Genomic DNA, 26,914 nt, shown 5'->3' with positions numbered 1-26,914 from the left:
GACATTTTTCCGTACTCACGAACCAGCCTCGTACGTGCGCCGTAAAACAAAAGGGCATTCTACGTTTCCTGTGAATTTATTACGCGACCATTTTTTTCGGCGACTTCACGCCATCGTTCTCTTTCTCTCTCTGTTTCTTCAAATTAATTTTCTCCAACAAGAATTTATAGAAGAAGAGGTCTTTTTATTTATCTTTCTTTTCTTTTTTTTTTTTTTTAGTTCGTTGAAGTTCGTTGAAGTTCTCTTCTGTCCTTGAAGTATGACGTTAGAAGGACGGTCAGTATTGATTTTGATTGGAAAACGGGAAGTTTGAAATATCAGCCGAAGAAGGTATGTAGTTAGAAGCAAACATTCAATATTTGCTGTTTACTGTTAGATTTTGCTCAAATAAAATATTCCTGGTGGATCGATGTCTATGTGTGATAGACGCGAGTGTGCGTCTCTGTTGTTTGCTTTGTTAATTCTTACTGTTACTTGTTTATGTTCAAGTTTAATATTTTTATTTGTCTTGGGCTTTTGAAAAGCATGTACAAATTTTCAGATATTTACAGATGTGTCTACTATGTTATATCGTTCGTGTGTTATAATCGTTCATTGAAATGAACAAATATTTGAAACTTCGCACGATAAAAATTAATATTCTTTTGCAAGAACTTTAGCAGTGAAATTTTGCTTGATTCGTTTATCTATGTAGATTTAAATTTCTTTAAAAATTTACTTTAAAAATAATTCAAAATATTCGAAGTCATATTACGTTATCGGTAACAATACAGGAATATTGTATAAATATGGAAAATCTAAAAAAGAACCATGTTTCCTGTTAAATCATTCAACGTGACGAATAAAAGAACAAGTTTCAAGAATCAAATTTCATTCGCACTGTCAATGATATAGTTTATATATGCTGTGATGAATCAAACGTCATAAATAATTCATAAATAATACGGAACAATGCTTAATATCAATATTCTATACGCTTATCTCACAAAATCTGAGATATTATTCGCTTAAACGCAGACTATCCATTCCAAAGATACACTGTTCGATCACAGCTCTCTTGAGCTATGAAAAAAGAAAAAAAAAACGATTTAGAAGAACCGTAACACAGCATACTTGCTATCTGTCGTTCAATATTTTATCTATTACTAAATTCGATTTTGACGGAGCGTCGTGTTTAGCTTTCAGTCAACGACAATAGAGCAACCTCAACCTCGATATACATCGAGTATGCGCTCGCGTCACGCGACAAGCCGCGTTATGAATATTGACAAAAATCGCTCGATAATTTATAGTCGATTGTGCCAAGTACTCATGAATTTATTCAATAGAGAACTCGACCTGGGTAATCCGCTTTCTATAAGTTGCCGATCTTGGATCGACGCGTTTTATTTCACCCTGGTCTTGTCCTCGATACACATGGAACAATGCGGAAACATGGTGCTAGCACGCGTCTTGCTTCAACCAGTTTCTTACCTTGCTCCGCGATTTATATTCTTTGGTATTTGGAAGACAAATACACGAGGTATGACTATCGAGTCTCGAGAAATAGTTTTGAAATTGTAACGTTATAATCGGAAAATATGGCATATATATATATAGTTTTCAAATTATCATAGATATAAATTTATTATAGTTAAACAAGTATCAAACATACGTAGATTTTCATGAGTGTATGCATTGTGGCCTTCAGATGTTTCATAAATTTGTCAGAAATTTGTGCGGATACGTGTGGTAATTCGAAAACTGTTCCTCGAAATTTTATTTATTTACGACACAGTGTCTGAATCATCGGGGATATGGTTTCATAATGATTCGACGACTATCAAATGTGTACATGTAGAAACGTTCATTCGTCAAAAATTTCTACACACGTAATTCGAGAATTCTGTTTCTCGAAATTTTATTCATCTTTGACAATATAGTCGCGATATATGTGTTACACGAGTATACCGATACACGACAGCCGAGTCTCATTTCAGTCCTAACTTTCGAAGCGTTTCGTGTCTATAGCGCACATAATACATCCATAAAAGGTGTCTACAAGTGTTCGAACACTTTGGTTGGCCTGTGTATGATAAGGTAAATTTCGTAGGGGTCGCTGGTTAGGGGTCAGAGGTTTCCTCGTATGTTCCATGTAAGCCCGGTCTGTTCTCGAGAAAGGGCACACGCGGGCTTCCAATCAAATACACGTCAAGGAGCTTAACAAAGGACGGGCATAATTCATTGCGCGTATTGGTAGCCACGATCTGGCTTGGTCAAGCAAAAGGGTGAAGGTTGAGAAAAGTAAGAAACAGCGTTGTACGATGCGAGAAAAAGAGAAGGCTGTATATCGGTAGGGGATAGAAACGAGGGAGAAAATGCGCGAGATAACAAACCAGAGAGCTCGCGGCTCTGCCAACCTTGTGAAATATGCACCCATATATCAATGGCGTGCATATCAATTGCCACTACTGCCAACTGGCATGACTATAAAGCCAGCCAACTGCTCGGATGCTGGCCAACGCCGTGGAATCGTACAGGGAGAAAAGGAAAGATCCGAGTCCTGGGTCCTACCTCCGTGCTCGGCGAACCTTTCAGGGCCCGCGAGCCTGTTATTCGATCGGCCTTTATTAGCCATAAATTTGATATGATACGCGAGGAATATGATAATGGCCATCAGGTCATGGGGAATTGCCGAACGGATAGGTCGATGTTTCGCTCCTTTAACGTGTTGATGATGGTGTATATAGGTGTATGCGATATAGGTGTTGGGTTGGTAGTGTGGACGTATACGCTTGACAGTCATTGGGCGAACCTTTTCGAGGAAGTTACATGGAGACTGATTGTATAAGTAGCTAAGTTGGAAGCCTACGGGGTGGTCAAAAAATGTATTATGGGCAGGTTCATTTACAGGAATCTATTTGGAGATGAATACGTATTTGCGATAAAGTCTACAATGTAACTCAAGCTTCTGCACACTTTCTATTTGGAACCTATTTGGAGATGAATACGTATTTGCGATAAAGTCTACAGTGTAACTCAAGCTCCTGTACACCTACATACTCACGTGTGTATATATGTATAAACCTTTGTTGAGGTTCCTCAAATTAAAAAAAAAAAGTAGAAAAGTTAGAGCACCCGGTCTACGAGGATTAAATAATAGGAATTACTTGCGTTGAGATAAATGAATTCAACTATTATGGGAGCTTTAGTTAATCTACTAACAGATAAGATTTCATTAGAATTTAATTTAATAGGTTAGTATGTAATTTAATTAGTTGATAGGTTAACGGAGTTCTATGTCAAATAATGCAAGTGTTTCGAGTTTAGATCGATCCTATGAAAGTCATGATTGATCTGACAGATACAAATTTGAATAAATACGCAGACACGTTTTAAAGCTTACTGTTATACGATACAATAAATCTGCATGTTTATTACATGCGAAATTTCTATATCTCGAACATACAAATATTATTTTTATATATGATTCACGTTGTAGATATTTCACACGCATCCATCAATGGAGATACTTGGTTAATTCATCTAATTTCATAATTTATTTTACACATTTTATTCGTACAACGAATACAATGTATCTTACTTATCAGTCTGTCTCGAAGCTTGTACTTATATTCCGTTTAATAATTATAAATTGAACATTACTTGTATATTTTACGATCCTTATAGAATAAGTGACACTTCATCGCAGGTTATATTCACTGTATCTCTCAAATATATTACGACTAAAGGAATTTTTAAGACCTCTAAAGTCTCCAGAAGATTTTTCTAACGTTCTCATAATCTTCCGGATCGGTATTCGGCCGGTTTACCATTTACCGGAATTCTCGACGATTTTACTTAACTTTAGTCGTATTAGATGCAATGATTCACTGGCCGCAAATGGTCGCACGATGAACACAATGCGCTCGTTAACGCGTCGGAGGGCAATTGGCCGTAAGTGTCTTCGTCTTAAATCCCTCTGACGTTATTCCTGCGCGTTATTACCAGTCGCGAAGTTGCCCCGTGGTAAACTGAATTAACGATAATAATTTAACGGAGGGGTGTACACGGAGTCCAGCCCGAGAAGCGAACCACTTCAGATTACAAAATTGCAGTAAACGCTTAAGCTCCGTGTGGAGTTCGAGTAAACTTTTCGAGAGGAGCTTAATTAGCATCAAGCCAACTCGAGGTGGGTGTACTGGAACACAGAGAGAGAGAGAGAGAGAGAGCCCTAAATACATTCGTGCGAGTTCACGCGGAAACTAGAGTGGGGGCTGAGGGGTCAAACGTAACCCAGCGTTCGCGTGGAGACACACGACGAAAGAGAACTAGCGAACGAAGGTAGAAGGTAAGAGACGGAACATGAAGAGAGAAGAAGCGAAGCGAATCCACTCGTTGGACTCGGCTCATGGTGAAGCAAAACGAAATTCATCTCTGATGGCCATCCATATGTATAAACATTTATTATACACGGCTTGGTAAAACGAACAGGTGGTGCAACCGAGCAAGGAGTGATTGCCAAAGTAAAATTTGTATTATATTTTCTCGCTCTTTTGTTATTATTGTATACTAAAGACTAATAATATCTCATAACGTACAACAAGTTTGAGATGTCAGGTGATTCAAATAATGCTACCTTGCTACATGTATTAAATATTTGAACAATATTCGATAAGATGGTAGATTCCATAAAACTAACAAGAAATTTCTTAATAACTTCGTCTTGCTAGAGTACTGAAATGTCACACTGTGCAGTTGTGTGTGAAAACTGGTGCTAAAACGATGAAGGCGGACGCGACTCGAGGGAGAGACGAATGATGGAAATGGTAGAAAAGGGAGAAGATACCTTCTGGCCGGTGCGCTAGGCTCGGTGAAGCTAATGTTACTTTTTACCAAAGGGAGTTGGCAGCCAGTTTGCTTTCCACGCCTGCCTCGTCGAGGCAGAGCCCTCTCCTCCGAGAGTGGGCGGAGGTTCGACTGTGCAAAATGACTTAATGAACGGTATCTTCTACTGCTGCTCTCTAATCATTCCGGCCACTTACTTCTTGCCGTCAGCCATTTACTTTCGCAACTAGCGCTTCTTGTTCTCCTTCTCCGTCTCTTTTCCTTTTTTCTTCTCTTTTTTACCCCCGACGACGAGATTCGATAATTACGGGAAAATCTCGCTGGAACACCTACGTGGACGTAGTTACGTAGCGGATCTTCATCGCGTGCCGTATCTCTTTCTTCCTTCGGATCTTTTTTTTTCCTCTTCCTCCTCCTCTTTTTTTCCCTTCTTCTTTAGATTCGAATCTCCGATAGAAATGCAGCTTCGTAGATCTCGCGGCGATTGGATGCTCGTTTCAAAGACAGTCTGCCATCCTCATTAATGGCTGCTGCTACGTTTCGGTGATGCCTTGCTGTAGGTATCGTTGAATGCCATCACGAACGAACCTCGTTCTACGTAACCGACGTCCACCGACGTAATGTTCGGGAAAACGATTTTGAAATTGGACGTGATGGGATAGGCTGTAAAGGTATTCGTTTAAGGGTCCGGAAAAATCCTCGTGGACTTTATGAGCGATGCGCTCTTTAATAGCGCTTAATTAACTCTTATCTGCGGATCTATCTCGAAATACCGATTCCTTCATATAACCTTAACAGACCTCGATAGACCTCGTAGGATACCGTCTCTACCGGAAGGATCATTTTTCATGAAAACTAGTTAGCTTGTTCTTAGCATTTCCTTCGTCATTAATGGGCCGACATATTTTGCGGAAGTTTAAGTTAAAAGCAGAGTACTGTACACAATGGCAGACTGTTGTATAGGCCGTTAAACGGGCAAAATGGTTACGCGAGTGTCGGTAAATCTGCCTCGTTACCAGTGTCAGTGTTTTACACGCTGGAGATACAATTGCAAATTGAATGTCGGTGGTGGGCCAGTCGTAGGGAGCGGAAGGAGAAAGGTAAAGCAGAAAGAGAATAAAAATGCTACCGGACGATCGTCGACCACGGACAGATTCATAACTTATAAATTAGATTCGTGGCGTCCGAGGTGGGGCGCGTTGACGCGTCGACGGGTAGCCCCGGGTCCAGCAAATATATTATGACGCCGTGGACTGCATTCTTTGCGAAATGCAATAACACTTCCCTTGTGCATTCTCCCTTCTTTCCACTCGGGGCCGGCGTAAGGTGAGTTCAGTTTGTTCCTTGGAAACCAGACTTTGTTTCTTTACTTTTCCACAAACTTCCTACTTATAATAAACAATCGATACGATAAAAGGACAGCCCCAATAATTTGAGTAAAGAAGAAACTAACGGAAAGCAACTTGAAATCAATCGAAGCTTCACTTTCCGAAACACGTTATAAATTTACAGTCAAGTGTTATTCGTAGCAATAAAGTTTTGCACTTTTCAATATGAAACCTACATCCTCCACTTTCCTGTAATAAATTCAATTTCCAAATTGGAGCTACCTTATCGCTACAGACGCTTCAATTTATTACCACAAAATCTATCGACGTTATTTTTGTCACAATTTCTGCACTGTCTGTCTGCACTGTTTCTCCCCCTTCACTCAGTCGCTTCCTTCATCCTTTTTCTACCCTTCTTCCATGCGTGTTTGCGCGCTATACGAAATGAAGGAAATGCATAGGATCTTTCAGTCTTCATAGCGCAGTGGCTGTAAACGCGGCGAGGGGAAAGTATTAATATTGCATTCGAGACCATCTGGCGACACGGTGGGTTATTAAAATGTAAACTTCATTATCATTCCGCCGTTGTAATTACATTCCTTTTTTCCTCGCTTCGTTTTTTACCACCGCCTTCTCAACCCCTGCCCTTATTCCATGGTCGACCTATCTGACTGTAGCCACTCGTTGGCTGCCAGTTACATTAGCGAGATCTCATTCCGATGCCAGATAGGGGTTGAGGGAAAGAAATCGAACTCGTGGGTGAAAATACCTTTCTCGTTTCTCCGCCGTTCGATTTCATCTTTGCTTACTTTTCCCCGTGTTCGAGAGGGTTGGTCTCCTTTATACGGCGAAGCTGGCCGTCGCCGGTTTCCCATCCGTGGGCGAATTTACATGGGGCGTTTGATTGTCCCGGTTCGATGTCGTTCGACGGGTAAATTAGTTTTAATCGACGTTTCGCTTCAACTCGTCCATTATTGACCCGGACCGAAACGACGAGTATCTACGTAGTATACCTTTGCCACTGTTCTCATCAGGTAGAGTCTATACCTCGAGAAAAGTAAAACAACGAGAACGAAGTTGATTTTCGGCTCTGTTAAACCGAAAATATGCTACAAACGTTTTACTATTGCTTAGTGACACATTAAACGCCTTGGGGCGTTGAAATTCAGGGTTCGATAAAATCCGTAAGTTGCCAGCGAAATATGAGTTTGAATTTTTATATCGAATATTTTCCAAATTTTCAAGAGAATTAGACGATACATATCTAGTTCTGAAAGCAAACAGAAAGACTTGGCGAACGTACCGAGTCTGAAACCTGCTCTCCTGTAAAAGATAGGAAACTTGACTTATCGCGTTCTTCCCTTGTAGTCCGCGTTTATTATCAACCTAATTATCCAACTATTATCACGATTAACCATCCAGCTTAGAAGATTACTGGCAAAACTGCCGCTCTTGACTCCAATTACCCCCGGCAGGATAATAGTTGGGTTACGCGGTTACGTTCAGCCGCGGGATCACGAATTAATAGCGATCGCGGAGGAGAGAGGATACGAAAGCACAAACGAATGTAATTACTTTTCTCATTTCGTACGGAATCTGCCGTGGAAATTACACGGAGGCTTGGATCCGCCTTTCGCGGTTTCGCTCAAAATTAACCACTTTTCGCGCGCGCGCCAGCCCTGGCGAATTGTTGTTAATTAATTCAGCCAGTAAGCGGGGCATATGGGGATCGGTGTCGAGTCGCACACACGTTCGTCAACAAAGAGGCCGGCAATTAATTAACCAAAGTGGCTCCGGTGAGGGCGGACGCATTGTTACAGCCTGCCAAGCTTCGGACCATTGTTGGACGCAGGATAGTCGGCGACCAACCTGAACCCCCTTCTGTGTCCTTGTTTCCGCGTCCTTGCACCGATACAAACTTCCTGACCGCTCCTGCGGTCCAGGATAGGAACCGACGTAGCCTCTTTCGACGGTTCCGTGAGCATTGTTAGCCCAGGAGTATTGTAAATGCTGCTACCAATTACGATTTCGCGATTTATCGCCGCTGTAAAATCACCGTTTTGTCGACCGATTATCGACCAGGATCGACTTGCTTGTAAAAGGCGATTTGTGCTCAATTATCATACCAGTTGAAGTAGCGTTGGGATTTCTCGAAATACCGTTCGTGCTTTGTCATTTCAAAGAATTATTGTTGATCGAGGTCTTTATGAAGTACACTTAGCAGCAAAAGAGCAGAGTTTAAGTTTAGGCAATTGTTTCTAACGTAGTAGAAAATGTCTAGGAAAGATTGCTGTGAACTGAACGATACTCACCCACGTGAGTATCAACTTTAAATTTTGTTTCCTCTCGTACAGCTGTACGAGACGATTTCACGAGTAACGTCTCTCCTTTCTCACTTCGAATTTGTAAGAGAAAATTATACGATAACTGGCAATCGGCGGTTGCAGGAATTAATAAAATAATGTGTAAATATAAGAAGTAAAAAATAATGTGTAAGTGAGAATTATTGCAAGCCGTGCTCGTTATTACAAACGAATACACGTTACATTGTATTCTCTGCCGTAGCAATTATTTCCAGCAAACACCGACAAAAGTACGGATTCTGTCCTTTTTCCGAACCCATTCATTATTACTCTGTATTAGGAACCCGTTTTATCGTGTAATCGATTTCCGCAAAAAAAAAAAAAAAAAAAAACAATACACCGGAGGGTAAAATAGGCGAATACGTTTTCACCAGTGTTTCTATAGGAAACGCGAAACAAATATGGCGCCGGTAAAAGCTATCCGCGACCGTTTTGCAAACAATACATTCCGCCGTGTTCTTCGAGCTGCGTCGTAGAAATTGCAATTGCGTCGGCTATATGGAAACTCACTTTGCCAACTCTGCCTTTGGGTTAACTTCGAACACAATCCTTTCGAAAACTTGACCCCCTCCCCCCTTCCGTGAAACGAAATCAAATTGACCGAGAGAGGCGCGACGAGAAAGTATACATAAGGGGAGAGAAAGAGAGAGAGAGAGAGAGAGAGAGAGAAGGGGAACACAGAGTCGTCCATTCGTAAATCGGTCGCACCTGTTCTTCGTAAACTTGGCAAATATCGTTTGGGACGATTTAAACGCGAACGATCGATGCATCGACGCGTACATTCGCGTGAAAACTAAACGAAAGCAGAGGGACGTGAATCGAGGACCTAGAACGGTATACCAAACGCCGTGTTGAGGGTGTTGGATGTTGGGTCCAACAGATTTAGTTGGTGGCACGAGTACGTGACATGGAACCAGAAATCCGGTCAGCTGAAAAATTCATATCCGCGCTATTAACGGTCCGGAAACTGAATATGCCATATTGGTTTTCTGCATCACGCGTGAAGCGCGCCAGGGGAAACAAATCGAGCCCAGCACAAACACATGCACCAGCTTTGATTCCCGTACCGATTTTTCCCTTTATATTTCGCGTATAGTCGCCGGCAAAGATATAGTGGGGGAAATTGGATATGAGTAAAATTGATACATTTCATAGACAGTGTTCACAGTGAGGATGTACCGAGTATCCATAGTACGTTCTCCATCGAGTGTATACCTGCTCTTTCAAAGAGTACAAACGGTTGTAAACGTCGAAACAAAACAGGATCGAAACCCGAATAATAACAAATATGTCAAGTATAAATGGAATATACGATATGCAAACTCAGTGTGAAGAACTGCTATTGACTAGCAAATCAAAACCCCACGCAAGTCAACCCTCTCGCTCTCTTTGAATTATTTTACACACAATCGTGCTTTTTTTATCGTTCACGAGTTTCTTGATTTTCAGTATTTAAAGTAAAGTAAAGTAAAGTAAAGTAAAGTAAAGTAAAGTAAAGTAAAGCAAAGTATTTAAAGAATCGCTGTTGATACGCGCGATTTCCGATTTTGAGAGTGCGAGTCCTCGAAACGTTTAAGATCCTTTTGCTCGTTAAAAAATGTAAACTTGTCACACAAAACAGACGAGGACCGCATCAACGTAACGTGTATGCATCTGTACGTATATATGCAATATGCGTGTATCTGTTCGGAGAACTCCGCACACGCGTGAACGTGTTTGTGATTCAGAATATCGACGAAAATAACTGTCAAACGTGTAATGTATATATATGTAGATCCATCCCGTGGATGGTTCACGTGGTGTTAAGTCTGAGGGTGGTCATCAGGTCTCGCGTCATAGGTGAAATGTGTCGCGCATTTCAGCCAACGCGGGTTAATACTGACATCGACGTCAACGCAATATTAATACTTTCACGATGACTGGCGCTTGTCAACGCTCCAACCTTTTCGTCCTATGGTTTCTAGTCATACTATACAGAGGGAGAGAGAACCTGCCGGCTGGGAATTCCGTTTCGTGATCAACCGGGTAAGCACAATCAATAGAAAGAGGACTTACATCGGGGAATAACAATGATCGTATTGAACGCGGGATCGTGAAAAACATTCCTTGGTCGTGGGCGTGGGTGATTTATGCGTCTGGTGGACAGGTAGTGTGTCGCTCTATTTACCGACCAACCCCGATTTCCATAAATAAAAATGAAGATAAAAATGGAATAAAAAGGAAAGGAATAAAAAAAAAAAAAATGAATCTGTTCTATTTGCATGGTACAGAACGAAAGCGCGTCGGATCGTTGTTATCTTACGCTCTCGCGGACAATCGGTGATCAAGCCGCTCCTCGGGTAAATATAGCCGGCCTTCGTGCTATCTAGGCGAATAACAATAAGCTCCGATTACTGCTGACGAAACGGGATCTATGCTAATCGGCCCGCGTATATAACCGTGATTGGACCACTTTAAAACATTCACACGTACGTACATACACATATGTATACGAGATTACGGATAACTTCTGGCTGCGATATGCGATCCCTGTTTGACCTAATTTCTCTCTCAGGCTTTATTTCAGGACAAACATGACGAAACGCGGCGAGAGCAGCAGGCCGGAGGTCAAGGTTGAAACCTCGTAGTAAAAGCATAACGACTAGGAGAGAAAGGCGTCCACTGTTCCTCGACGAGTCGAGTTATCCTTTCGACGCGATATTCTAACCGTGTCGGGTTCAGGTTTGCCGAAGCGAACTGCGAAATTGCAGTTCTACGAATCAACGCGATCAAGGGGCACACCGTGAACCGTAGGGGGAACGTAACAATGATCGCATTCATCGTATCAAACGCGCAGTCAGCGCCGGTTCCCCTGTTGCCTGCCACGAGTGATTGGTAGAAAGTGATTCTGACACTCGAACTCAGAGGAGCTGTTGAAAATCGTCAACCGTTCATTGAGCGTCAGGCTTGGGCTCTTTATACGAGCCGGTTGGTTCCAGTCTTGCTTGTTCGCGGCTTCACCGGAGGAATTACTGGCACGAAGTCAATTTAGAGATCATTCTTTACGTACTGATCCTTTGCTTTCTTGTTCACTGTTTCGTGGATCTAGATCGCTGTGTATACAAGGTTTTTCTGTTCCTCGAAGAATTCTTTGTGGCAGTCAGAACTCTAGTTTTGCGGACATTAGAATTTCCTTGGAAAATTGAACTAATGTTATTGGCGAAATTGTATAATTAAATTACTAAATTAATAAAGAGGACATCGGTAAATTGTTAGACGAGAAACGACGCGGCTATCCAAAATGTTCTGGTGAAATATTTCGGAATGTGAGTTCTAAGCATCGTTTTTCTGAACTCTGAAAGAGAAATGAAATTGCAGTTCAATTCTTCATACAGTTACATTTCCAATATCTTGGCAAGTTAAGTTTACCTACGTTTGTGTAACTTCTTCGAATTGCAAATTTTAAACAATTCTTGAAAATGAATCAGCAGTTTCGCATAAAACACTTTGCTATGTATAAAAAGAGTGCTTTAAAAAACGTAAACCTCGAGGTGAAAAAATTTCAAAAGCAAACTTCGAGCAAATTTCGAAGGCAATTTCTAGCGAATTCAGCGGGCAACGAAAAAATTTATTTGCTCGTCAGCAGATTTCTAACACGCGTTTTTTCCTCTTTCGAACGAATGAGAAATCAACTGGATGGCGATCGAGAACAACGATAACAAGTCTCGATTTTAGACGCCTCGTATCGTACGTGTTTCGGCGCGATTGATTGACAGTCGATCGCGAACCGGTTCTCTGAAAAACATAAAACCACCGCTAAAGCCGTTCAGATTAGTCAAATTGAATTCTTAATCATTTTTCATTTATTATAAATGATAAATACAATATTGCTCGCGCGTATCGTTTAATCCTTAAAGAAGGTTCGAAATAGCTCATTGAATTCTGATATTTCTATTAAATATTTTTAATATATATAATTTCAAATATAACATAAAATAGCTTTTCTGTAGAATTAGTTGCCGATTGATGTATTTGCTGCAATAACGAGAGAGCTCCGTTTTTCAACAATTTGAATAAATCGTCTGAGTAAATGTTAAATCATATTCTGAAACGTGCTACCAATTTACATTCAACTAATGTCCGTAACAATAAATTTTTCTCCTTTCCAATATGAAACCTATACCTTCCTCTCTCTTTCCGTAAATAGAACCCAATCGGATTGTTCAAGCCCAAGTTGCTCGAATTCAAGTATCTTGCCTAATCTAAACGAGACTTTAATTCCTGTCAAATCAGAGTGTAGTCGAAGGAACGCGATCAGATTGTTCGAATGCAAGTCGCCCGGATTCAAATATCTTGTCTAATCTGAACGAGATTTAAATTTCGCCGGAACTTCGTCCTATTTACCGTACGTTGCTCCGAGAAAAAATACGTATTATGATTTATACCGAGTGTCGATCGCGACTATTTCGTGTGACATTAGTTAGCTTGTTGTACAGGTAATCTTACGCAAACCGCAATTAGAGTCTCGATAGCACGGTCGTGATAAGGCCTCGAACAGATCGATCGGTCGATTTCTGCATTTGCACGTCCTGTGCACGGGTTTATTCGTATTTATAAGAACGATCGTTCATTGTCGAGAACAATGGAGGCCAGTTGCCGATGAGCGATCGAAAACGATCAAGCTCGCGAGACACTTTGCGGTCCAGTGAACGCCTTGCTAAGAGACGATAAGAAGGAAATGCAATTTCACTGATGAAAACGTACACCCGTTCGCCCCTAACGAAATAAATTGCGCGCTGGCTCGGTTGCTATGGTTTCATTGTTGCTGGCGCTTATTTTTCTGGTAATTGCTTTTTATAATTGCGACCACTATCGTTGAGCTGGCGAATGATTTGCTCGTAAGACAATTAAACAGGTTGGTGGATTGAAACGTATCGTTGCCGCATGTCGAAATAGTAAAATACGTCGCTATGGACTGTAACGAGTTATTATACGTATTATTGCTGCGTGGACGAACACGTGATCCGAAAGCGATGTTGTTTCATGGCGGAAGAAAATTTCAGTAGGGAAATGTTGGTTCAGCGTGGAAACTTAGAATCTGCGTGTTTGATTGGAGGACGTGAATATAGTATATATTAAGACTAAGTAATAGTAATAAGCGTTTAGTATTGTAGACGTAGTATTTGTGACTTTCTGAGGAAAAAGGAATTTTAACGATGAAAGATAAAGAAACTAAATTTCAAAAGATCAAATTCCGAGTAGTATCGAAGATACCAAATAGAGAACTTCGATAGTAGGAGAAAAGCAACAGGAGGATGTTAGGAAAGAACTGCAGAAATAAGAGAAAACAATAGAAAAACTTCAAATAGGGAATTCCAGCAACAAAGGGATACGAAGAAACGGGATTCCGACTACCGGGGAAAAGCAAGGGCAACGGGAAGAAAGGTGCCGCAGCAATGAGAAAAGCAAAAGCGAGACACCTGGAAGTAGTTTCAACTACGGAAAAAGACATTCAACGCATCACAGAAAAGAAGTTACAATTAAACTAAGAAAATCCAGGAACGGCAAGGAAACTACACGATTCTAGTAATAAAACAGTAGAACGGAATTATCAGACGAAACCTCGGAAACACCAACAACATCCAAGTGTTGAATCACAGTCAAAGTACGCTTCTCGAGTTTCTATCAATTCGCTTCAACATATAAACTTTGGTATTTGCCTCAATTTACGAGTTCGCAATATCATGCACGCTACTGTAATATAATCCAGTTCGTCCGTCGATTTGCTCTCAACTCCATTATCTGCCGATAAAAACGTCTGAGGTAGTCGACCGGCTAGAGGACTTAATCGTTGCGGCAAGAAGCGGTCACTGGATGGTCTGGGCAAATCGCGAATATCGGCAAAAACTGTTTATCATAAGGGCCGACCGCTACGAGGGGGACTTTTATCGAGAGCATGATACTTCTCGGTGGGACCATTAAGCTGGCAAGGTCAGGAAGGTGTAACTATCGAAGCTTGATAGCAAGAAAGCACGTGTCTTATGTCGTTTGGTCACGGAAAGTGATAATCGAGTAGAATTCGCAAAGGAATGAGAGAGAGAAAGAAGGTGGATGATGCGAAAAATGTGGGAGCCAGCATTGTCCAGAAATTTTGCCATCTTCCAGTATTAATTATACGTCGTTGTATATTGACACTTTAATCGAAGTATCAATAAGATATTTTCATGTAATTGAAGGGATATGAATTTTTTCTGATAGAATATAAGTGGAAATTCGTAAGTTGATGTCGATGTGGTATCAGTCTGAACGCTAACCACGACACACAGGTTTATGGGAAATTTGAAAATACTAAAGTACACGGAATTCATAGAAAATGCAAAAATGCATAAGATATCAAAAATACGATATTGTAACGTTCGATGATATTCGAGACGAGTCTCTGTCCAGATTCCACTTGTTTACCTGTGTTTATAAAGATATGAATTTGCAAAATAATCAAGGTACGTGAGAATCGAGCAGAATTCGCGAAAGGAAGGGATGAAGAAGAGGAGGATGCAAAAAGAAGAAAAGAAATAGGATCGAGCATCGTCCAGAAAGTTTAAAACGTATGCGAGGATGGGCCAGAACGGTGGGTGGAGGTGTATGGATGCGCGACGACAACGGAGGAGGAGACGCAGAGTTTGGTCAAAGGATAGGAGGGCTAAAAAAAATAGGGGGAAGGGTTATTTGCTGCATGCCGGTGTAACGCTGCCATGGCGATATTAAACCTATATGATTTACAAGCGTGAAATTTGATTCGCTGGCGAGGAAACAACAGGCAATAATCAATTTCTCCGGGCAACAAAAGATATGGCGTTTCATTATAAATTATTGGCAGCCCGTAACCCAAGGCGGACGCGCCGTTTGGCGTGTGGATCCGCCAGAAAACATCCAGACCACCGATCTCATCCGACGTCGAACATGAATTGTGATATTCCTGATGAAAGGTGCTGGCGAACGTATCTTTGGCGTTTTGTTGTTTCCGTGAATATTTTAAAGGGTGCGTCACTTGGAATTTTGCGAATATGGAGATTGTGGGTGGATGACGTTAATACGTTGTCGTAGGAAGATGATGTTAAAATGTTGTCGTGGGAAGATATTATTAATATGTTATCGTATTACTGGCGAGATTTTACGTGCAAGTGATGTTATAGGTATAACAGGGGTTGCTGCAACCGATTGTAACATTTAAATTAACTAGAGAATCATATTCGTAAAACTTTTAATATTACAATAACAATTTAAAGCACTGAATGTATTATGAACTGTTTAAATAACTTGATCTTTTAATAAGATATTTGGGCGATTTGTGCAGTATGAACAAGTCGTATCTTTTTTTCTGATCATATTTGGAGAAACAGATCTCACAAAGGGCGTAACCTAACATACAAACACTTACCACACTAAAAAAATAAATCAATCAAATTCGAAGATGGTATCCCACTGGGGGTAGCCATCCACATGCTATATTGCTATATCACTAAGCTATAATATTTTACCAAATGTCCTACTGGACAAATTGTAAAATGCAAATAAATAAATAAAAAAAAATATTTGGAGAAATATGTCAGAGGAGATGTACTATTATCAGGTATTATGATATCTTCTTTATACTGCATACTCTTTTTCTTCCAATATTTTCTTCTAATTTCATTTACAAACGGAACATGACTTATTTTACCCTTATTATACATACACATATTACAACGTACGATGCTGAAACAAGCAACATCGTTTAATCGCTGTAAATAAGAGACACGAAATTCCTTTTAAACTTAAGATGTAACAGAGCCTATGATAAATCTACGAACGATTAGAAATGGCTAATATTAACTCGCTGCTTTATCTAACTGTAACACAAGATAATCTTAACGTCGAGCGTACGTCATCGAAAACTGTTGTCCGTCATAACACACGGCTTTTATTAGTCATTCGTTTCGTAACTTGTAAGTCACCAAGGTCTAAGAAATGCAGGAAATGCACTGAAAACTATCTCCCTCTCTCACCCTGTCCTTGTGTACATAGATAAAAAGAAGCAAAAAGAATGGAAGAGTGAGGACAAAATGGGACTATAGTTCGTTTTTCGTAGTCTGTCGGAAACGCCTTTATAAGAGAGATTTTACACCGGGGCACTAAAGATAAGCCGAAAACCTTGTCGATGATGTATGTCTGAGAAATGCAACGGAGGAATTAAGATTTACAACGTCGTATAACCATTGTGGCTCGCGTTGTAACACGCGCGCGCGTCTGCAACTAGGGTCACAACAATTTTAAGGAGATCCTTTTCAACTTGAGCGGAACATAATAAAGCTCGTTTGCCCGTCGCGGTCATAAATATTTATCGGTGGAGAAAAGAGTTATACAGCGGACGGCAAAACGCTTTATTTACTCTGTGGCAGAGCGAGAGTTGCAAACGTGCGTCGATTTACGACCGTTCGCCCCGATAATTCCTCGGCAAGTTGCTTGTGACGAGCCTTAAACATTTTCACTCCCGTTACCAGTGCCGACTCGCTAACTAGAATTACATCCTTCAATTACTACAATACCAATCAATTCGAGAGAACACTTACTTATCGAAAACTTTTCCGTTACCATGAAACACGACCAGATTACTATCGTAAATGGGCTAAGACTTTTGCACGAGTAAATAACAACCATCGTTGATTCGACGAATCACATCGTGAAACAACAAACGTAATACGTAATCTCTTATTTGAACTATCTTGTACTAGAAACCAAACTCTATCGTTAATCGTTTGTTTTTCGCAGAGTCGAGCATTAATCGCGTGTGTATTTTGATACTAAAATCAAGAAATTTCCAAAAAATTCAGTTGACCGACTTGGCTTCCGACGAAACGACTCTGCTACTCCAATTTCCTTTTAAATCGTTAAACACATCGAGTAAATGAGACACTACCCGCTAGACCTAAACGATAAATTGAACTAGTTATTTAAATTAAGTAATATTTACTTATTTATAATGCTTACGTACAAATTATACTTATCTATAATAAGTAATAACTTATTATAAATAATTAGTCATGTTACTGCGCCACGCCAGAAAAACTACTGAAAATTCTCAACGCGAGAATTGATTGTAATTTTAATAAATATTAAAAAAAAAAACATCGAGTAACTAAAATTCCCTGTAGAAACCGTTGACGAATTCCTGAGAATGTTTCCAACGAGTCATTGTGTTTCGACAAATTGTACGAATCATAGTACTTTACGTATATTTTAACGTGCTGCTCTGCAGTGGCCGGCGTCGCGTTACTAATCTTGGTGGCTCTTTTCGATCCGTGATTACGTCTAAAACAGGTAACGCGCGACAGAGAGAAAGAGAGATAGAAAGAGAAAGAGCGCTACCGGGTCGTGTGGCGAACGTTGAAAAGCGGGGCGATCGTATCGATAATAATCGGCTACGGAAAATCGCGAGAAACGGGAGTGACCGTAAGCGTGCCAAGGTGATTCTCATTCCGTCCACGTTTGCCGTATGCGTCACAGAGAGACGGAATGGAAATCCATGCACAGGTATATCGGGTTAGAAGCCGAGTAGAGGGCCAAGGGATCGCGTCAGAGCTCGATCGTTAAAGGGGCTAAAGCGTTTACAGTGGCGTGTGTTTCACCGGCCAGCAATGCGAAACAGTTACACAATTATCGAAAAACCATTACGTCGACATTGGCCATCGACGATGTGTACACACTCGAAAGGATGTACAAGTGTGTATACCAATGTACACTCCGATTCATAAGTAGCAGGAGCAGCTGATGATTTTATACAAAACGTGACAATTAATCGAGGTTATCAAGAGAACGATTAATCGATCAGAATTTTACATTGCCAAGCTGTGAATTCGATATACATAGGTGAAGATGACGAAAGAGAAGTAGTATTTTAATACGGCGTAATCTAAGATAAGAAGAACCTGTTAGATATAAAAATATGTCTTTTATTCATCGGTTAATTATAATAAATACATCGGTCTGTAATTACGACTTGATAAAGAGGAAAGATTGCTAGGAAAAAGGAATTAGGTAAGAAACGACAAGAAGATCGTTCAACGTCTGAATTCGTATCATCAAAGTCATTTATAATAAACATGAAATCGAATAACAGCTATCACATAAATATATAACTACTATTACAAAATAATGTGAATATGAAGATTGACTAAAGTGAAGCGATCAAGAAACGCGATAGACACGGTCGAAGAAAATAATTAATTTTATTATATCAGATTACCATAATATCGTGTTGTATTATTATTTCAACTGAGATAATCGTTCTTAAAATGTTTCGATGATTTGTCAATTACTTTTCACGTATTCTCATGCTTTCGTAAAAGTGTTTCAATACTTATGAATGAGGGTGTACGATGTACGTACAGAAGATCGTGTATATATGTATGGGCGCGATTCACCCTTTCCACCAGCGTTTTCTGGTAAGCAGACGAACCCGTGATTTATAACTCTGGCTCCTCGTAAATATACGCACGACGATATATCTTTCGAGGTTGTCGTGAGAGGGCAAGCGCGCTTTTCGAACCAGAGAGAGAGTTCCTTTTCCTTTCTCCTCCTTTCCTTCTCGCGGCTACTTCGCTTTTCTCCTTCTTTTTTCCTCCGTCTTTCCTCTGCCTTCTCTTTGGGTCCTCGCGGACTCGATTGCGCGATGACTTACACGCTAGAACGCGGGGAACGCGACAAGCCGATCGAGTTTATGATCATCGTAAAATAAATCAATAGACGTGCCTCTAAGCTTACCGCCATCCCCGATATGGCGCGATTGTGTTTTGTACCTTCTTTTCTCTTCTTTCGTTTTTTATTTCGGGTTTATAAGATCCTCGTGGCAAGGTCTATATTAGAACGTATAATGGACTCGATCTCTTCAACCTTTTTTTGAATTTCTTTTTATAAAACATTATGTAAATGCGCGATCGTATTTGCAGCTTTTTCGCGCTATTTATGTCAGTGAATCTTGTCTCTTGATATTCGTGATCATGAAAGAGAATTTCAAGGATTCTTTTGCCGTTAGTACCTTTTTTTGGTCCCTACTTTTTATTCTTTCGTTTACATAGATTCTATTTATTCTCTAATTTGATAAAGTTTGGACGAGTTTGAGTATGTACAATACCACAATGTTCAATATAAATAGAGAATTTATACCGAGAATTTTCCCATTTTATTTTTAGTTTTATACTCTTTTTTTTATATCGATTTATTAAGCTTATTGATTGCAATAGAACTTATTCATAGTATCGGTGCTCTAATTCTTTCCATCTTTTTTTTATTTTATTATTTATGTATATGTAACTCGTACAATTTTTGTTATTTGCCGATTTGTATAATGCACTTTTATTACTCTATAAGGTATTATTTTATATATGTCAGTGAATTTTGTTTCTTGATATTCGTGATCATGAAAGAGAATTTCAAGGATTCTTTTGCCGTTAGTACCTTTTTTTGGTCCCTACTTTTTATTCTTTCGTTTACATAGATTCTATTTATTCTCTAATTTGATAAAGTTTGGACGAGTTTGAGTATGTACAATACCACAATGTTCAATATAAATAGAGAATTTATACCGAGAATTTTCCCATTTTATTTTTAGTTTTATACTCTTTTTTTTATATCGATTTATTAAGCTTATTGATTGCAATAGAACTTATTCATAGTATCGGTGCTCTAATTCTTTCCATCTTTTTTTTATTTTATTATTTATGTATATCTAACTCGTACAATTTTTGTTATTCGCCGATTTGTATAATGCACTTTTATTACTCTATAAGGTATTATTCTATATAATTATTCTGCACAGTATTTATGATTCTAATATATATTGATGTTTTTTCCCACCTTCGCAAAGAGATATATAAATTAGGAGAATCTATCATGCATAGGATTACAGGAAAATTACTCAAAAATTTGGAGACTGTGGAACGATAGAAAGAAACGATCAACGTCGACACATCTGAAGTCGCACATGTTTTATCTCGTCGGGATGCGGCATCAACTTCTTTACTTCTCCAAGAAAGACGCGAATTCCACGAACTCCGGTCCAGTTCAAGGGCTGTCTAGACCAGCGAGCAACTTGCTGACGCCATATTCTTTGTGATTTCCCATCGAGAGGATCTCGGGAGTTCTTCATCGTTCAACCATCCATTTACTAGTACATAAAAAGGCCCTTTTTCTATTTCCTTCTTACCTTCGCCTTCTTATCAACCCATAACTATAGACTAAAACAAAGCATTAACATCGATATTAACGAATACCAATTAGCGGTGCAATTTCTCCCAAGAAAAAAAATGAATTTATTCGTCAGACATGGTCCATGGATTTAGGTCGAAGGTACTAAAAATGCTCGCGTATAAATACGTTTCGTCGCCGCTGTGTATATCTTTACGTATTGTGTGCATTCTACGCTTTTTAAAGCTTTCTAATCCTTAAATTTCGCATAAATGCGTAAACACCCTCTGTCCAATCATGGTGTTCAAGATATGAAATTTATACCACAACATATTTATTTGACAGTTTGCCCGAGTCTTTTTACGCTGTTAAAGAATTAAAGTTATTATATCGCGAGGCAGCATCGTCGGATAGAATTTAATGCGACCATAAATCCGAATAAACGAAGATCGATTTCGTAATTCGTGATCATTCGTTTATGCGCTAATCTTTCCACCTCTTTCACCCCGTCTACTTTAAACGCTTAATGAAATATCAATTGGACGCAACGACGCGCTATCGTTTCCGCTTTCGCGGAATTGTACGCGTTTAATCTACTACTCGCTCTCGTCATCGGTTGATATTAAAATTGCAGAGTATTCATCGCTGGAGAATTGAGGAAATTAACCTGAACCTGATATCAACGTTATTCGTTGGGTCGATATCGTTGCGGAGAATCAGCGTTAGGGGTACGGGTAGAAATCTTCGTTGAATTTCCACTAGAGTTCTACAGCAATCAATGAAACGTTGCCGTCGGTGTTTAACTGCGGATGGCAAGGTCTCTGTGATACGGTTGAGAATTGATATCATTCTTGAACTCGCGAGTTTTCCATGCTGACTGTACATTAATTCTCGTTTGAGATAATTTCTCTTTGATCAGGACTCCTCTTGAAATTTTACACGTTGCAAGTTACAAATTACCAGAAGTATTAAATTCCCCTGCATAATGGTAACAAGCGTAACAATACATGAAATTCAATTTTACTGTATTCTACGTGACGTAAAATTGGAAAATTAGAAAAGGGAATTCTATAACTTACGAGTTGCAACCTGCCGATTTATTAATATCATTAGGTAATAAATTATTGTGCCAGAGGACTCAGAAATGCTTTCGTAATACACGTTCCAGATGATGTTCCCCCTAGGTGTTCCGACTTCGCGTCTTGCTTTAACTCAACCTTATCTCGAGATTCCAATGTAAATTGCTCTTTGGTGCTACTTTTGGTGACGAATGTCTCCTTTAATGCTTGATATCGGTCGACTACTTTTAAAGAAGAATTTGGAAAAGGTGCCAGAAAATAGTACCTTTAATGGAGCGATAGGATGATAGAGGAAACTGTATTTTTAACTGTACTATTTTACTATTGTACTTTTAGCTACGCTCATGAGTTTCAAGATAGGAGGGTTTTTCGGTCAATCTGTAGTCATGGCGCATGAACGTTACTAAAATTTACGTAGCAAATGAAGGAAAACCCGACGAGTGCGGACAATGTAAATGTTTTATGTGAATATAATTAAAGATACTTTATATATTTTTACACCATGTGCATTCATATTTCTTCGCAAGAAATATTCTATCCAGTCCCCTTAATTAAGACCCTTCGTGTCAATTTGCAATTTCGTGTCAGAAATGACAAACATCGACACACGTTTATCGCAGTAGTTGTTTTGATTGATGGCGCATCGAATACTTTGTCCCCTTATGATCCATTCTCATTATCGAAGTTTCTGCGTCATTTGGGGGAAAGAAAAACCACCCCGAAAACACGTCGACGAGATGAAACAAATTTCGTGAAGCGATCTGACAGAAGTGATGAACACGTCGCCGGATTGCTTAATATCTCGGTTCACGAGTTTCATAGATAGTTGCTGTCTTTTCGATGGGATCCGACAGAGATTGAGTTGGACGTCGATTAGCATTTTATCGGTGTCGGTTTCGCGGTACGTGACGAGAATAAGGGATCTCGCGTCAATTACAGACGCGAGCAGCGACTGTTTTTACGCGAATCGACGCGACACGGCCAACGAGCTGTCGGTAATTGGCTATGTCATCGCCAGGACGGTATCAGTTTGTCGTTTCGCCGTGGGAATGGGGGAAATTGTGGGTTGATACTGGATATTGTTTCGAACTCGGGTTGTATAAAGCGTTGTGGAACAGTGTAGTTACAAACTTTGTTGATTGCAACACCAAAGGGAAAATAACGTTTCTTTACCTTAGAGAGAAGCGAAATTTCTTTGAAATGTAATACTCTAAGTCTGTACATTACACGTTAAATATATTCATTTTATGGCATAAAATATTGTTGCGAATATCGACTTGATTTCACTTAGGAAAGAAATGGAAGGATATTGATTTCTGGGAACTGCAAGTATTTATTTATTAAAGAACTAGTTTTTCATAAGATTTTATAAACGAATTAAATGATTATAATAGTTGCATGATAGTTAAATTAATAGGTATGTAATTTATAAATTAGTGTCCATGGTATTGTTAAATAAAATAATAGCTCATTTGTGTAGTTGAAATTGGAAGAATGCAGCAACCGTAACAATATCTTTCACAGTAGTGACAGAATACGTTTTAAATTAAAACAATTTTAGCAAGTATTGTATGAATCGTGCTTTGAATTATTTCAAAGTCGTATTTTTAGATAATAAACCTGGAAAGATATTCAGTAACGTATGTGATACTACATGATATTGGACGTATGTACAGATCTTTAGACTGTAACTATCGCTTTGTTTGATACTCATAGGTGGGTTCACAGTCCTGAAAAGGTTAATGCACAGTTCCAATATTAGAATCTTGGGATTCTACGCAACATCACGCAATTCTGTACGGTCTATATGTGCACACTATTGGTTACGTAAAATTAGAAAATCATTGAAACGCTTAAAAAATATGTTAACGTTTTGTTGGGAATTAAGTCGTTGGTTTCAATCAAATTTCGATCAATTACGCGTAATGAAATTAAACAGTACGTCGTTCGTGGTTTCTCGACCATCTAAATATTTCATCAGCCAGAATACATTTAATCATATACATTTATTTGTAGATATTAGGTTGTCCGAAGAGTTTCTTTCGTTTTATGAGGAAATAATAGACGCACAATGTGTTTTGTTTTATATTATTTTGTCGAATTACGTACGATCCATTTTGTTCTGTCGAGGTAAACACCGCGACATTTCACAAACTTGGTTTCACGTTTGTACGAAGCTATACTGTTGTAAAAAACACGTTTGCGAAAGAAAGATACTTTCCGGACAACCTAATACTTGTAGAAACGTAAATTTCAATTGTAATTTTCAAATATAATTTCTTCAACGAATCGATATTAACGTAGTTAACGGCGATTTCTTTCACTTTGAAATTTAATCAAAAGTTTCCGGCTGGCCGATATTAACTCGGCAATTTAATAAGGGTGTATCGTCTGTCGATTAACGACGATCATCCATGTAAAACGCCGCTGTGTAAGCTGTAGACCATTTAACGAGAAACGTGCGAGCGCGCGTGGGCTTTAAAAGACAATATCCCCGGAAGTTCGCGGCGCTTGTTGCCCTTACGCCTGAGTCGCAACTGTATTTTGCTTCATTTTAAGTCGTTAGTGTCGACTCGTAAAATGCGCCACCGCGTACCCGTATGCTTCACCCTCGCCCTCCGCCCTCTCGCCTATATACCCACCCCTAATCTCTTTCGCTGTTATCAGAGCTGCATATTTAATGCACTTAGAAACCTAGCTCTGTATTCATAACTCGCCGTTACCGCTGATAGTACCTGTACAGACCACGTAAAAAGCATTAGAAAGTTAAGAGCGGTGCTAAAAGAGTTTCGACGATATCGGACCGAAAGGGTAAATTAAGGTGATTATATTTCTGTGAAGGATAAATTGTATTAATCTATGAGCTTGAATAATTTTACTATAATTTTGTGATTTGAGAGGTCAGAGAGAAAGTGTTGGTAGAATTATGAGTCGCGAATTCTCGCGATTCGAGAAAGAGAATTCCAGCGTAGAAGTATGCTTTGCAGATTAATACGACCCAGTATTTGTATTTAATATAATTTTACTTTGCTGTTTTTCCATCGTTATTATTACTTCCCAATTTTTTAATCGAAAGATTCTAATATTGCCATGTACTTATAGAGCGTAAATTTTCAGAGAAAAGAACGACGCGGGAAACAGGATAATATTTGTTGCCATACATTGCCGAAATTCCGTGTCCTACATTAGAATCTTTGACTTATTAGCCGAGAACTAGAAACCTGTAGAGGGTGGTTGGTTCAAATGACGAGATATCTTGGTATTGAAAACCGTCAAATATATTATTAAATAATTTAGAGATATAGAGAATTGTGGCGGCACTCGACATCAAATATCACCGGACGACACTAACTAAGGTCAGACGACGGCAGCGCAGTGGTTAGCGCAAGCATTCCTGAGTAGCTCCGGACGAGTAGCCCCCAGAAGATTTCCTATACCTAGACGAAAAAAACTACCTCCAGGATCAAAATAATATCCCAATAATCTATCACATAAAAAGAAAAATAAGGATCAAAACTATATTCTACGAAGAAAACTTAAATGGACAGACCGCAGACACTAGGTGGATACAACATGGCCCTCCCTCTGAAAGACGCTAAAGACAAACACAGAAAAAACACAAAAAAATATTGGTGGATACCGAACCCATAATAAAATAAGAGAGAAAACCATTAAACCGACAGAACTCAATTCTGGCACCGTATAACACAGGTGTAAACTGTAAATATTTGTAAATTTTGTAAATAAACCTATTTGACATCCCCCTCCCCCGCCCCCTTCCTCTCATCCCACCCCTCCCCAAAGTTACACAGCACAGCGTCCTGTTTTGCGACCAGTGGTTAGCGCCTTAGGTTACGAACGTTTCGGGACCCAGGTTCAAATCCCGGGTTCAAATTCCGGCGACCAGAGCCTACCGGCCTCCTCACCAGCGGAACACACTAGCAGAGTAGCACACTATCACAACTAACTACTAGTATCACTATCGGTACTAACTGACTCGCTAAGACTGTGTATAGATCGCTATTAAAATCGCTCGAGATTGAAACTGACAAACAGATATTGATTCGCACGACTGACTCACTTCTGCAGAACATGGTCATCTATTTATACTGGTCGAGGGAGTACCGGAAAATTTAAATTTGACTTTGACGGTTACACGTAGCGGCGACGTTGTTTTGCCCGGAGTTTATTATTACATTATATATGTCCTAACGATACTCCGAGGCAAAACAACAACATGATTTGAATTGTCCCCCTATTTCATGTGCCGCTACAAACCTTTTAGAGAATAACAAAAATGATGAAAAATTGCTCGTATCTAACAATTCTTAATACGGCACAATGCATGCCGGTTTAAATGAAAAACGAAATTCAGCATTCCCCGTGATACTCTCTGCCTTGTAAAAAATATATGCGGTATACTGGTCGAAACGGTACCATATACTTACGAGTAGTTTTAGAACACAAGGGCTCGGATAATTGATGCACATCCTAAATGAGGTCCGACTAACGTTACACGTAATAACTTAATTCTATGAAGTATAGAAGCGCGCTCTCGTCCGTCTCGTTGTATTTCCATTCGCGTAAACCATACGATACGGTGGCACGTGTAGCGAATTTTCACTGTTGGCCATCGCGAGAATGACAAACATCTCGGTCGTACTACGACCAATGTGATAAAAATGGTCGTCGCTTTGGAAATAGGTAGAATAGGTTGGCGGTGGACGCGTTGGGCGCGAAAGTAGGTGAAACGGTCGAAGATTTCTGCAACGAAATCCACTTGTTTAGAAAAAACTTGTGTGCGCTTTTACCAAGAAACGAGAAAAAATAGAAGGCGAGAGGGTAGATGATAGCGCGCGCAAAAGGGTAAAACAGTGGAGCGAGTGGTGGAGCGGGTGGATAATGAAATTCGCGACGGTTCGTCGTGCTTGAAACGAAGCGAAATTTTATTCGCTTACGAATTTTTCGAGCGCGAAACACGCGCGCGAGCCAACTTGTCCAAGTTTTATCGAAAACGGTCCGAGGTTCGAAACTTTTAAAAACACTGGGCGCGCGCGCGGGGATGCTTTCTAACGCGTTTCTCTGGCCAAACGTCGAACGGAGACAGAAAGTAACT

The 26,914-nt window shown here is 39.7% G+C and overlaps 1 long non-coding RNA gene across 1 annotated transcript in view; it reads left to right on the top strand.

Moving 5' to 3' along the window:
* The window catches only part of LOC126867087 (uncharacterized), an 85,463-nt gene extending 81,542 nt beyond the window's left edge, over window positions 1-3,921 (top strand). The window contains exon 3 of the long non-coding RNA XR_007690142.1: window positions 220-3,921. This is a non-coding gene — a long non-coding RNA (uncharacterized LOC126867087). The remainder of the gene's footprint in view (window positions 1-219) is intronic.
* Window positions 3,922-26,914: the final 22,993 nt, after the last annotated feature.

This window comes from Bombus huntii, chromosome 6, assembly GCF_024542735.1.
Source record: "Bombus huntii isolate Logan2020A chromosome 6, iyBomHunt1.1, whole genome shotgun sequence".
NCBI lineage: Eukaryota > Metazoa > Arthropoda > Insecta > Hymenoptera > Apidae > Bombus > Bombus huntii.
Note: the sequence above shows the minus strand (reverse complement) of the source record. Positions and strands in the feature narration are given on the sequence as shown.